The sequence below is a fragment of the Dermochelys coriacea genome, chromosome 1 (genome assembly GCF_009764565.3).
Source record: "Dermochelys coriacea isolate rDerCor1 chromosome 1, rDerCor1.pri.v4, whole genome shotgun sequence".
Lineage (NCBI taxonomy): Eukaryota > Metazoa > Chordata > Testudines > Dermochelyidae > Dermochelys > Dermochelys coriacea.
This window is the reverse complement of record NC_050068.2, coordinates 163,876,995-163,891,664: the sequence shown is the minus strand read 5'-3', so window position 1 is coordinate 163,891,664 and position 14,670 is coordinate 163,876,995.

The following is a 14,670-nucleotide window of genomic DNA, read 5'->3' as shown; positions in this document are numbered from 1 at the left end:
TCTTTCTTTCTTTCTTTCTTTCTTTCTTTCTTTCTTTCTTTCTTTCTTTCTTTCTTTCTTTCTTTCTTTCTTTCTTTCTTTCTTTTCAGAAGCCTTACTGTGGTAAATTAAACTGCCTTTGACCCATGTGTGATTTGTAAGATTTATTCTCCCTCATCAAATCAAATCAACTGTTGCTGTTAAGTTTGCAAGGCTCTAGAAGTTGCCACACAGCTTGCTCTGGCTTGGTTGGAAAAGTAGAGTTTGTTTTTTTCCTGCTATTCTGGCCTTTGAACTATCTGACTATAGCTGAAAAGTCCAGACGCAATCTGTCTTCTCCCAGTTACTATACATCTCTAATCAGAGCATTAACACAGAACATACTCAAACTGAAACTTGGCATCAGACATGCTCATCTCTGCACTTCTCCGTGGTTCCAATCCCTTCTCCCAAAGTATTACTCATATGGCTGATGTTAGCCCCCTCCCCCGCTTTTGACTAGCACCTCAGTTGTGTTGATCTGCTTGGCCTCTTCTCTTTCCCCTCTGCCTGAGAGAGCACCATTTTCTTTGTTTCCATTCATGTCCTCCTGCTGCCCTCCTATTCTAACTTGCAGCTCAATACTACTAGGCCTGATGTCACACACACCCTCTCCCGCTCCCCCTCACACCCTTGCCTAGCAGGAAGGACACCTGACACTTTTACATGCTCAGACAGCACTTCATACATCCTGGTCCAACCTGGTCTTACCCTGCATATCTGAGTGCCTTACCGTTCTATTGAAGTGAACACATGAAAATCCATGTCTCTCTCTTTCTGATTCCCCGTAACCCTTTGGATTAGCATTTCATTATCATTATGTACAAGTGTTAGCTGACTCTGTATTCTTATTTGGCTGCCTCTCACCTTTCTGTTTTCATTCCTTTTTTGTTTAACCGTATATCTTTGAGCAGGCGATTGTAAAACCACATCAGTCACTTTTGTGGCTCTTGCATTCTTCTTTTGTAGAAGAATCATAGTGTACTGCATGACACCTTACAATCATGGTGTCTTTTAGGATTTCCTAGCCTTCTTCCTTACAAGAGTATTTAATATTTCCTCCCACTGTACCTTATTCTGTTTCCTAATTCTACAACATTTGCTTTTCTAACATCTAACATCCTTCTAGAGTGAGAGAACACATTCCTTACTGTGCTGAGTTTAGTATTCTTAGATTTTCATATCAGTTCCTCCCTATTGCTAAGAGTCAAATCCAGGTTAGGGTCTCTTCTGGTAGGACCATAAAGTATTCTCTGTGTAATTTAGGACCCTCTTTGATGTCTGGGTATTAAGTACCCAACCAATATCTAGTTTATGTACCGTGGGGGATGGTCCAACAGTTTGATGCTCTTGTTCTCTTCCAGTCCTGGTAATCTGTTGCAGATATCTCTATTTTCTTTTTCGTATCCATAAACATTTCACGATCGCATTCTTCATTTTCAAATTGTAGCTTGGTAAATATTCACATATACTCTCCACTTCTTGTTCCCTTTCAGTCTCTCCTATAACTCTGAGAATTTGATCAGGTATGAATTAGGTCCAACAAAGTAGAGTCTCCATCCTTTATTATTGCTTCTTACGTATTCCCCAGGCTTCATGAACTTGTGCACAGACATGTTAGAACATGAATACTAACTTATTGGACACTAGTGTTCATATTTTGTTTTGGAGCAGCTCCATCTTCTGCCTTACAGTGTCTGTAGAAGGTACACAGCAGATCATCAGAATTGTGGGCCTGTCCAAAAGCATACTAGAAAAGGAGTACTTATGGCACCTTAGATACTAACAAAGGCACCTTTTCTTTTTTGTGAATACAGACTAACACGGCTGCTACTCTGAAACCTGTTATTATCAAAAGCATACTGAATCAATGGAAAGGCTCCCATTGACTTCTGTGAGTTCTGGATTAGGATGTAAGTGCACACACTCTTTTCCCCCACTTTTTCTACCAAGGAAGCTTCTTCACTTGTTGGGATGTGGCAAAGTCCAGCACATCAATATGTTCCTCTTAAAAATCCTTTTTTGACTTCCCTTGGAGCTCATCTGTTCATTGCTCACAGCATTTAATGTTCTTTTCTAGGCTCCAACCCCAGCCTCATCTCTAAGCCCTTATTATGCAACATTGCACACAGCTGTTTTCCCTGCACCTATCCAGAGCTTTCAAACAAAAGAACCCCACAGAGCCCTGGTCATGGTTCTTACTGTCAGCCACCCAGCACTCTCCAAGCCAGACTGCGCCTGGGACTAAGTAGGCACAACGCCCGCTGAAGACAATGGGAATGGTGCCCAGTTACTTCAGGTTTGAATTTGGCACATCATGTACAATTATTTGTCACTGTGGCAGGCCTGTAGTCAAGGCTGTAAGCGAGGGTCCAGAGTTGGTGCCCACCCAGAAGGGGCCTAAAGAGTAAGGGGAGTGTGGCAAGGCTGATGAATCAGGTTGACCATCTCTGCCAGACCAACCAACTACACACTATGGTGAATGGGCACAGTGCCACCTATAATCCCTCTTGCCCGCCCTGTTGCATATGGAGAATAAGGTGAGTAAGGACAACAAGCAGTTGGGGCATGCCACCATCAGGAAGGGAAAATGTCACTTCCCCTACAACCAAAATGGGTGGCCAATCTCTCTTCTGGTTGGCTCAAACTCCCTACAACCCTACTGACATCAGGAGTGGGAGGGAGGGGCATTTGCAACGTTAGGAGAATTCTTCATATTGCAGCACTGAATTTTCATTGGACATTCTGTTAGGACTGACTTATGCCATCCTATTTCATCCTATTCTGTAGGCTGCTTGTGTAACTTTTCCAGCAGAAAGTAGGTCAGTAATGACATAAACCAAAAGTAGGTCAATAATGATCATCACTTATGCCAACAATATTGGTCCAGATTCCAAGTTTTAATATATAAGAGAAGGCTAGTAGCATGCTAATAACTCAGTTAATGATGTTCTTTCTCAGATGGCAAAGGGATACTTCTATTTATTTTGATGTGCAAAACCATACATGGGTAGCAAGACATTTACTTTTTTCAGCAGAGTATAATAAAAAAGTGTCGATCATTTAGGGATAATGAAAATCAGATTGTTGGTAGAAACTGAGCCCCCTTATTCATGCTTATTATTTAAAATTCTTGGTGGTGATTTTTATATATATGTATTAAAGGAGACATTATTCTGTATTTTAGGGTGTATGGAAAATAATTCATCATTATGTTACACTGCTTTGATTTCTATTTTCACAATCTGCATGATATGATTACAGTCTGGTATATACTATGGACCTGATTCTCCACTGTCTCATAGAGATGTGCATTTATACCCAGGCAAAGTAGGAGCAGCAAGCAAGTAGTGTGATCTAGTCCTGGGGTAGGTGGATGTGAGGGGATATGGCAGGTGATTCTTGAAATATGATTACGTTTTGACCATACCTTAAAAGGGTGATGGATTCATTCTTCAATTCAGAAACATTAATGTGCAACTTCTCTCCCTTTTGTTTGGAACTCCTGCAGACTAATAAACAGAATGAAGACTGTCAATACACACTATGGATGTCTCCCAAAAAAGCCACAGGACCAAAAAACAAACAAACAACAACCTAGGACAAGATATACTATGCTTGCCTAGTACTTCCTGAAATTAATGAGAATTGTGCACATATCTGAGGACAGAATTTGACCCTCATACAATGTTCTCTTTATTTTTTTATTAGATGTGATAAATGTGGGGAAAGTTTACAGATAGTAATTTTACTTTTTCATAATATGAACAGAATGTTACTAACGGACATCTGTATATCAGTGAATAGATAGTAATTCCTATAGCGTTATGCCTCCCTACAGAGTCTATTTTCAGTACCTTTTAACAACCTCAATTTACCTCACATACCAAATCAATTTAACTATACCTTTTTTTTCCTCTTTGGAGCTAATCACAGAAGGGTGAATTAGGATTCAAGTTAATTACTTAAGAAACTTTCCATCTTTTTGCAAACATTTCAGTCACAATACCAACATCTCACAGACATGCTGTAGGTTACAAAAGAAAATCTGATACAATTCAGGGCTGGTCTACACTAGAAAATTAGATCAACCTAGCTAGTCGCTCAGGGGCATGAAAAATCCACACCCCTGAGCAACGTAGTTAAGTCGACCTAAGTCAACCCTGCAGACAGCACTAGATCAATGGAAGAATTCTTCCATCGACCTAGCTTCCACCTCTTGGGGAGGTGGATTACCTATGCTGAGGGAGGATCCCTCCCAGTGGCGTAGATAGTGTCTGAAGTGCTCCCGTAGCGTAGCAAGTATAGACAAACCCACAGTGAAGGTGGCTAGCTTGTCAAACAGATCAAAGCTGTATGTGGTGCACTCATTTAATTTCTTTGTCCTTCTCAGATGTGAATTTTATTTCAGAAGCATGATTTTGCACAACTACAGTGTAATAGTCATAGTTTAATACTCATAGAATTTTGGGAAAAAAATCATGTAGGGGTTGGCATGTAGGGAAGATTTAGCCTCAGAATCACAAGAAAACCAGTTATCAAAATTTCCCTATTTATCTTTTGGTTTTATACTGCCATCCATCATTGTCGATCCAAATAAAATCAATAGCAACAGCAAAGCCCCTAGTGAATTTTATGGAGTCTCCAGCTCTCCTTCCTTTTTGGATTAAAACTCTAGTTGGGTACATTTTTTGTTTTGTTTTGAGTCAGGAGTTTGGTTGGTTGGTTGATATATTTGTTACAGTTGTTTTTCTTTTCATTGTCGAGGGGAGGGGTTTGAAAGATAGGGACATCAATGTTTTAAATGTAATTCTTGTTATGGTGGAAAGTTTTTGCAGTGTTCCCTAAAGACAGACAGATTCTGGAAGTGTCACGGGGTAACACTGGCTTTTTAGGAGGAAGCAGGGCCCGTGCACCTGTGACCCACCCAAATTGGGCCTAAAAGAGGGAACCTGGGCCCTAGAAAGAATGGGACCTGTGAGTGAGGATTGCCATAGAGGATACACACAGTCAATTTGAATGTAAAGGGCAAGTGAGAGCTGTCTGAGAGTAGGGAGATTGAGGAAGGTCCTGGGAAGAAGCTGTAGTTAGTTTCTGGGGGAAGGCCAAAAGCAGGAGAGCAGCAAGAAGGGTTTGCTGGCTCACGTCACAAAGCCAAAGAGCCAGGGTTTCATGGCTAGGTTGTGGGTGTCCAGACCTCGTCGTCAGAGCCCGAGCCCACAGTCACAGGGCAGGAGTCAGCTGCGTCAGGATACCAGGCAGTCAGAAGTAGGAGACAAACTGGAAATCAGAACCATGAGTCAAGAACCAGAGTTAGGCTTGCTCAGGAAACTAGAGGGTCAGAGTCAGGAGATAATGAAACACTTTTTCAAATAAAAGCAAACTTCATACTGGGATGTATTAGCAGGAGTGTTGTAAGCAAGACATGAGAAATAATTCTTTCACTCTACTTAACACTGAAAAAGCCTCATCTGAAGTACTGTACCCAGTTCTGGGCAGCACATTTTGGGCAAATGTGGACAAATTGGAGACAGTCCAGAGCAGAGCAACAAAAATGATTAAAGGTCTAGAAAACATTACCTTTGAGAAAAGATTGAAAATATTGGGTTTATTTAGTTTGGAATAAAGAAAACTGAGGGGGGAGGATGACATGATAACAGTTTTCAAGTATGTAAAAAGTTTTATAAAGAGGAAGAAACATGATTACTTCCTACAGGAATTTTTTTCATGATGAGGTGGCATTGTGTGTAGTTTGGAAGACATCTACCCAGAGGTTGTCATCTATAATACTCTGAAATTCTGCTGCCTGTGTTTCTGTTATGTGCTACGACTTACCTATTTCAGCACAATTGAGTGCTCCATAGAGAATGCACTTTGTCATTTAAATTAGATCTTGTTTGCTTTTTGATTCATTTTTGAATTTGAACATGGAGTTGCTGTGCATCAGCCCAGTCAGTTCAGGTGTGCTGAAGTTGGAGATATTTTGAAAAGTCTGATCACTGAATTAACTGGTGGGTTGTTCAAAGCTTCTAAATCTGAAAGTGTTGTTGTAGGTAATTGTATCTAATTATGGTCTCATGGCAGAATCCGGGGACTTGGTCTAGGATGTTAGAATTTATTATTTGTATTACAGTAGCACTTTGAATCTCTAGTATTAAGGCCCTGTGAAAATTGCATTTTTCCTTTTCCATTGAGGCCAGGACAAGAAGTAATAAGCTTAAATTGCAGCAAGGGAGATTTAGCTTAGACATTAGGAAAAACTTCCTACCTCTGAGGGTAGTTAAGCACTGGAACAAATTACCTAGGGAAGTTGTGGAATCACCATTATTGGAGAAGATTCCTAGGGAGGTTAGACAAATACCTGTCAGGGATGGTCTAGATAAGATTTAGTCCTGCCTCAGTGCAAGGGAATGGACCAAATGACCTATCCAGGTCCCTTCCAGCCCTACATTTCTATGATTCAATTAAAAAACAAATAAAACTTACTCATCTTATTTTGCAAATATATAAAATCAGACTTTGCAACAGAGTGCTTTTTCTACAAATCATGAATCAATCCTACAGCCCCTTATGGTTGGGCAGCAACTCCTTATTTAATTCTAATTGGATTTAAGCATCCCCCCATTGGCTTCTTTGAAAATCTCAGCCCCATATGAGTAGTCCCAAGTAAGTTAATGGGAATCATGTGATTATTCCTATTGTAAGATGGGACCGTATATGTTTGACTGGGTACCCACATCAATGTCTAGGTTCGGTAAAAAGTCTCATCATTGACTCAGTCCTGCTGACCTTCAGTAGATGTGGGACTACTCCACGGGAATAAAGGCTGCAGTGGGACTACTCGTGGGAATAAAGGCTTCAGGATCAGGCAACAAAGAGTGGATTAGCTCTTGGCTGCAACAAGCAGAGCTCACTGGAGGACAGTTCCAGTTCACAGCAACTTTCAAGGTTTTTGGAACAAAATCAAATCTAATTTGGAACAAAACAGACTGTATATGTCCTAGAGCTTGGGGGTGTGGGAGACTCAAATTCAATTCCCTGCTAGACCTCATCCAGAGCAAATTTTTTCATCCCAGATCACTAGGGCCCTACCAAATTCACAGTCATGAAAAATTCATCATGGACTGTGAAATCTGGTCTCCCCCCGTGAAATCTGGCTATTGTAGGGGGGTTGCAGTGCATTCAGAGCTATGTGGCTGGAAAGCAGCAACTGCTGGCTGGGCACCCAGCTCTGAAGGTAGTGCCACCACCACCAGCAGCGCAGAAGTGAGGGCAGTATGGAGGAGTGGTCACTTTTTGGGTGGGGCATGGCTGGCCTTACGGGTGGGTGTTGTGGATGACTGCCCAGGGTGCTGTGGTTTGTTGTGGTCACCCCTCCCCACACAGCCAGCCCAAGGCCCCTTTAAGCCCTGAGCCCAGAGCCAGGAGGGGCAGGGCTGGGGGCACCCCAGTCAGGGTCTCCTACCATGCACCAGACTCCAGCTGCTAGTCCTGGCTGGGCTAGTGAGGGATGGGAATTCCTCTTTCCCTGCATGGACTGCTCCTGGGGCCGAGTCAGACCCATCTCTGGGAACCTTCCACAGCGGCAGAAAGCTCCATGGCTGCTAGCTAGGAGCCTAGCTCTGAAGGCCGCATTGCCACCAGCAGCCACTCAGAAGTAAGGGCGGCATGGTATGGTATTGTCCCCCTCACTTCTGCGTGGCGCTGGCTGGGAGCCCAGCTCTAAATGCAGCGTAGCTTCCAAGAGCAGTACAGAAGTAGGGGGGTCACAGTATTGCCAACGCTTACAATAGCCTTGGAACGTGCCCCCCCACCCCCCATGCCCCACAAACTCCTTTTGGGTCAGGAGGACCCCCATGATTACAACACTGTGAAATTTCAGATTAAAATATCTGAAACCTTGACATTTAAGATTTTTTAAATCCTATGACCATGAAATTTACCAAACTGGACCATCGATTTGGTAGGGTCCTACAGATCACTCATTCAAGCAGATCAGGGACTTGAATCTGGATCTATCATGTCCCAAGGCAGTGCCTAACCACCAGGCTCTAGAACAGGAGAGTCTCAGGCTCTTGCACTCTTCACCCCTCATCCCTCAAATGTTTTGGTTTCAAGGAAACAGTGTATTTCAATGAAATTTCATTTCACTGAAAATGTTCTGACTAGCTCCAGCAACAATCCCCCAAGGGTCTATTCAGGCAGTGGCGATTACACAAAATGCTCTGACAATGACCCCTATACTGGGAAAAGATGAGAGGGGTAGCATAGAGCTGGCTGTGGTAACTCTGTTGGAGAATCTCTGGGACCATGGTATTCAATAGACAGACCACAGAGTAAATCTGGACCACCAGATGGTTTTGGATGGACCGCCAAATCTTTTTATTTACATATTATGATCATTATTGTTGTTGTTTTTCTATTATTATCTCTGGAATATGGACGTTGACCAAGAAATTTGGACCTTGACAAAAAATAATTGATTACCCCTGCTCTAGGAAGACCAGCACAAAGCAGCTGCAGCAGGAGTCAGGATCTGACCCAAAATATCAAGTGCTAAGATTGCACAAATCCATACAAAGTGACCTCACCAGGTATCATAGCTGATCCTGAAACCAAGGTATCTCTACTGTACAGTGAAATTAATTAGTATTTGGTTGTCAATAACAATCATTAATAATATTAGTATCTAACACTTAGCCAAATCCTTAAGTCCTTGCTTAATTTTTATTCAGTCCTTACTAAGGCAAAACTTTCACTGAAGTCAAGCTCAGATTTTGTTTTGTTTGGGTTTTTTTTGAGTATGCACTGAAAAAAACTGAGCAAACACTTCAAGATTTGACCTTATAAAATAATACAAATAGTCTGCATTTTATAAATGCTATTTCTTTGAGGATCACAAACTGCTTTCAAAGACATTAAGTAAGCCTCAAAACATACCTGTGCAGGAAGCATTATTAGTTGTCTTTTACAGATGAATACACTAAGGCATATTAAGGTAAAGGGACTTGCTCATTGCTACACAGTGTGTAAATAACCTCAAGTCACATTTGCCAACCATTGGTCAACTGATGTCTTGTGCTGCTCTATCAGAGATGTTATGATGAAGAGTCGGATGGGAGTCCGATTCAAGAAAGTGGTGGTCTATCACTCCCATTTACAGATCTTTTTTATTTGCCTTTTGATAATCCAAAGAACCAATTTTAACTTCACTAAAAAGCTCCTGCCCTGGGCTTTCTTGCAATCAAAACGAACAGGTGCCAAGCACCTGAGGTTTTACAATTTTTAAATTAATATTGCCACGTCCTAGTAAAGAAGCACTGGAACACCGAGTGCATTTTGTCATTTTACAGAGCACAGTTGTTGCTTCTGATGGGGCCTGCAAATGCTTTAGCTATGTGGGTTGCTCGACCCTAAAATTGGATGATGCATGCTAGAGTGTAGCTGGTTAACTAGATTGGCAAGCTAGATCTTAGAATCTTATGTATGCTGGCATATAAAGAGATCTGTCAGATCTGCATTGGAGCTGTAAAGTACACAGATGAAACTCTTCAATTCCAACTTTGCCATTTTCAAATAACAGTGCAATTACAAACCAAATTGGCAGATACACATGAACTGAATACTATCTGGGGCTCTAGCTTTTCATTTTGCTAACAGTCTGCCTGACCTTCAGTGTAGAACAGTACCAAGTCTTTAAAAAAAGGAATTGTGAATACTTCGTAATGCAGACATGCCCATGTTGTTCGTGGGGGGTGTGGTTTTGATCTCCACAAATGAGTTAGTTGCATATCTTGTGAGTATATTGTAATGCAGCATTTCAAATAAAGATGTTTAAAAAAATCTCTCACTTCCTTGAGAATGTGGATTTTCTTTGTAAAGACTTATTTCTTGATGCTACACCAGTTTACACCCACTGAGAATCTGGCCTTGTAAATATATTTACTCATTCATTTGTAAGTTTGTATTGTTGCACCTATAATTATAGTAGCCAGATGCCACACCTCTGTTTAAAACCAACAGAAACATTCAAGTCATCTCAGCAGGTCACTCAGTGCAGTGAGCCCATCAATCAATCTGCTTTATGACAAATAGTAATAATAACCAACAGCCAAATTAAAGAAAGAACAAGACACTATGCCCTGATGATCACCAAACACGGGTTCTGAAGAACCATGAGGGAGAGCAGATTCCAAAGGCCAGGCTTCTCAATTGGAAATGCTCTCTTTGCAGTCCCAAAAAGATAAATTCCAGGCACCAATAATAATAGCACTCCTAGGCCTCTCAATTAGCATGATACAGCATGATCTACCAAATAACTGGGTCCCAGAATCGGTGCAGCTTTGAAGGATCCAATAGTGTCACAGGTTACTGAAAGCTCTCTAGGTTATAGCACTGAGATTTGACATTAAAGAATGGTACAAAACTACTGCTCTGAGAAATATGTCTACACAGGTGGGTGTCCACATAGCTGTGACTAAACTCCTCAAGTCCTGTCCCACTCCCAGCATGCAGCTGGTTCATTATAAAACCTGGTGTGGATTCTTTAGGGCCAGTTTCTTTGATAGGTCTAATGATCTAGTCAGATCTCTGGGGGAAATCTTCCCAGAATATTGCTGTAGTGGCCAATGTTCCTTGTAAACTGGGTGGCTGCACAGCAATCCCGTACGTATGGTACATGACAGGCACCATGCCGCTCATCTCTCTTCTGTGCAGCCCCAGCAGGCATGTGGCCCTTTAAGAATCAATTCAGATCAGCAGGCTCTGGAGCTACAGCCTGACAGTGCACACCACAACCCCCCCTCTACACACACACCCTTTCTCCCCACTCTCCTCACTCCATACACATACAACTCTCTACACCCCCCATACATACAATGCCCCTGCCCCCCCCCATATATATGCCTCACTTTAAAGAAAGTATAAGCTTGCCCAAGGACAAAAATGTATAACTCAGTGAAGTTTGCATTCTGCCCTGTACCAAAAAACTAAGATTAAAAAAAATGTAGAGGGACATTGGTAGTAGCCATTGCAGAGCAAGAACCACTGGTATGAATATACACTGACCTACCTTTGAAAATTATCTGGAAGTTCCAACCTGCCACTGAAGCTGAAGCTTCATGATCATTTTCAAAGGTAGCTTCAAGCAGAGCACATTGCAGTAATCTAACCTTGAGCAACAAAGGCATGGATAATGAGGAGCAGTCTACAATAGAGAGGGAAGATCACAGTCTCCTGGTGCAGTTAAAGAAAGAACACAACAGGACATCCCAATTATTCGTAAAATCAAGAGCAGTGAAGAATCCAGTATAGTGTGAGACGCTGCATGATGCTGGAGAAGTGTGGCTTCTAGTCCCCCAGAGATGGATGGAGAGCAATTTGAAAGAAAGTAAAATTCTTTTCCTTACAAGTAACTTTTTAAAATAATTCTTTAAAAAAAAACCCTCAAGTAGAAAATAGGCCAGATTAAAAAGAAGCAAATCAGCATCTTTGGGCAAGCTCTAAGTGTTTATACCAGCAATATTAGTTCAAAATACTCGCTCAGATGAAGACCATAGAGGGTACAGAATTTCTTAAATAGTTGCTGTATCCCTGTCCTTTGGATGGGTTTGGGGAGGCCGGGGGAAGGAGAGAGAAAGCACTGCAAATTAATACACGATTCAGATCAGAACTTCAACTTAAGCTGCTGGTCACCTCTTACAAGGCTGTACATAAATCTGCCCTTACCACTCTTCTTTGTCAAGCTTCATTCACATCACCTCATACACCCTGTTGGCATTCTCGCTCTGGCTCTCCTTGTTGTCACGTTTTCCCAAATAATCACCTCTGTGTCTGTCATGCGGCCCTCGTGAATAGATCAAACTCTCTGAATTCATCTGCAAAGTCCCTGCTCTGTCCACATTTAAGTCACTCACTTCTGATGTGATGTCACAGATTTGAACAGAAGAGAAAAATCACAGTTGTTTTCTCCCCATTTCTTGGTCTCTGATTAGCTATTTTTCTCTTTGTCCATCCTTAGATTGAGCATTGCTTGGGACAGGGCCTCTCTCTTTGTATGTCTGGAAAACACCAAGCACAACATGGATCCCATTGAAAATTATAAATAATAGTTTTTATCAGCATTGGACAGGGAAGCAGAGAAGGGAGTGGAGCATCATGGCGATTTCATGTGCTGTCTGTGGCCTATGGTGCTCAATAGCTTGTCTATTGCATTCTATAATACTTTATTCTTGGCACTGTCTCTCAGATGCTTTCGGAGAGAAAGGTGTAAGCTGAACGTAAGCCTTGATAGGGTTTTTCATGCTTTCATAATGATTCCGAATTTGGTTTTCTTTGAGTGTTATGGAGGATGTTTGATCCAAGGTCATTGAAGAAACCAGAAGAGACTGGCACTGAACAGCCATTTGGAGATACTCCGACTAAGAGCCATGGGTTGTGACTGGCTTTATATAGAACAGAATTTACATGATTTTATTTGTATTCACATTTGGGTGTACTCTGTTCAAGGCCATGTATATTCCATGATTTCACAGCTAAGGAATATGCTGCAGAATCCACCCCCAGTGCAGAATTATGCTGCAGAATCTGACTTTCATTTTAAAAATTAAGACTTTAGCCTTTATGGTTGCAGAGATAATCTCAAAAACATGCAACGTACGTAAACCAATGCAGTATCATCTGCCTGCATCTTCAGAGAACTTGAACCAATAGCTCTGAGAGGTGTGACCTGCCCATTCATCTCAGCCTGTGAACTTTGGAACTGTGAAATTTGGCAGTTTCCAAAGATGCCGTACAGTTCACCACATAGTGGCAGCCAGGTGTCTGACATTTTATATTTTGTTGCCCAGCCCTGCCAGGAACTGCCTGCAGATGCTTCTTGGTCTGTAGTCAATTGGCTTAAAGGGCATGCTCCTCACACTGTTCTAAACAGCCAGCCCTGTGGGATTTTTTTGTTTATACAAATTTTAATTTAAAAAAACTACTTTGTCTGGTCAACTAAAAACATGCCTAGCCTCATTTATTGATATAAATGAATGTGAAGCTCAGGCCTGTCCATTCAGGAAGGGTAACTATCTCCTCCAAACACAGGGAAGAGTCAAAGGACTATAAGCCTGTGCTGCACAAGGGCAGGATCCCATGTACCATTCCATCCATGTCCCCTTTCAATCTCTTTGAAACTTTTTGAAGAAAGGAAAAAATATTGCCAAACTAAGAAGTTGTATGTTGGAGCTCCCCCCTATTCACTTGCTCACACTCTTTTACAGAGCTGCTTCCTAGAAGTGGAGGCATAAAGTTTAGTAGAGCTATTGGGGTGTTCTCTGTAGCACTTTTCCCTTCAGTTGTGTCTCTAGGTACTTTTGAGGGATGTAAGAGGCATGTAGAAGATGAAAGTACTGTTCAGAGGCTGTCTTTCAGCTAAGTCTTCCTAAGTAGGAGAAAAAGGACTCAGAGCTGTTTGGGGTTTCCACCTCTTTTTTTCTCTCTCTAACATGAACAGCCAAATTTCCCAGCCACTGAGGTCCATGGCATTGTGTCCAACTTCACCAGAGATTAATTTGTTCTGAAATCTTACTGATGCCTTTTGGTAAAGCAGAATGTGAAAGTGTTATGAAGTGCTCATTCCGTGCCCCATCTCTCTCACCTCCATCCTCCCCAGTGAATCTATCTATCTCCCTCCAAATACACCTCTCACATCAAAAACATCAGCACGCAGAAAAATTGTTGTTGTTCCAGATGTCTCTCTCAGATGCTTTGATACCATCTCCATTCATTGCTTGCTCATATGACACAGCCTGAAGCTCTATAAGCTACTCAAGTCTGTAGCCATGTGGTATGGTCTCTCTGGAATGAGACAATAGTTTCCCTATATTTTAGAGTCAGGGGTTGAAATGCTACCTTGCCTGCTCAAGTAATAGGATCAGAACAGTAGAAACTGTAAAGAACTGTCTCTCTCGTGGATAATGTGCCTCTGAGTGATGATCTGAAAGTGTACATTCTTAGGAGAATGGGGCTACTTATGTATTTCAAAGTTATGTGATTAATGTTACTCATAAGAGAAAGTGCTTTGCTGGATTGGAGCCTTAAATATGGTGCAGACTAAGATTTTATTCTGAGCATTTATCCACTCTGTTGACAAGGCTAACATCACACAGTATAGGAAACAGGAATATAGAGAAAACACAACACAAAATGACCTAGTATGATATTGTTCCATGCGGCTGGAAAACTTTATTTGCAGAGAAAGCAAAAGAGAACTATAAGAAAAATAACAAGCCCCCATTTCTTATGGCCTGCCTTCTCTCTTTGAGAGTTTCCAGGGCAGCTCCCCCATTGTGAGTGAGACTGACAGTCTCAACCACCAGTGATCCCACCGGCCTAGCCAGCCAGGAGAAATGAAGGTCCAATGCAAAGGTGTTGACCTTAAGCAGTCCTAAGAATTCTAGAATTCACTGGGTGAAATTCTACGGCCTGTGTTATGCAGACTAGGGTCTCTTCTACAAGATGGGATAATGAGCATTATGAGGAGGTGATTTCAAAAGCAGACTAATGTGCTGTGCATTAAGGAGGAGTATAAAAGAATAGCACAGGGGCAAAAATCAGTGTATAATGACAAAATCAGAAAGGCTAAAGCACAAAATGAGTAACACCTAG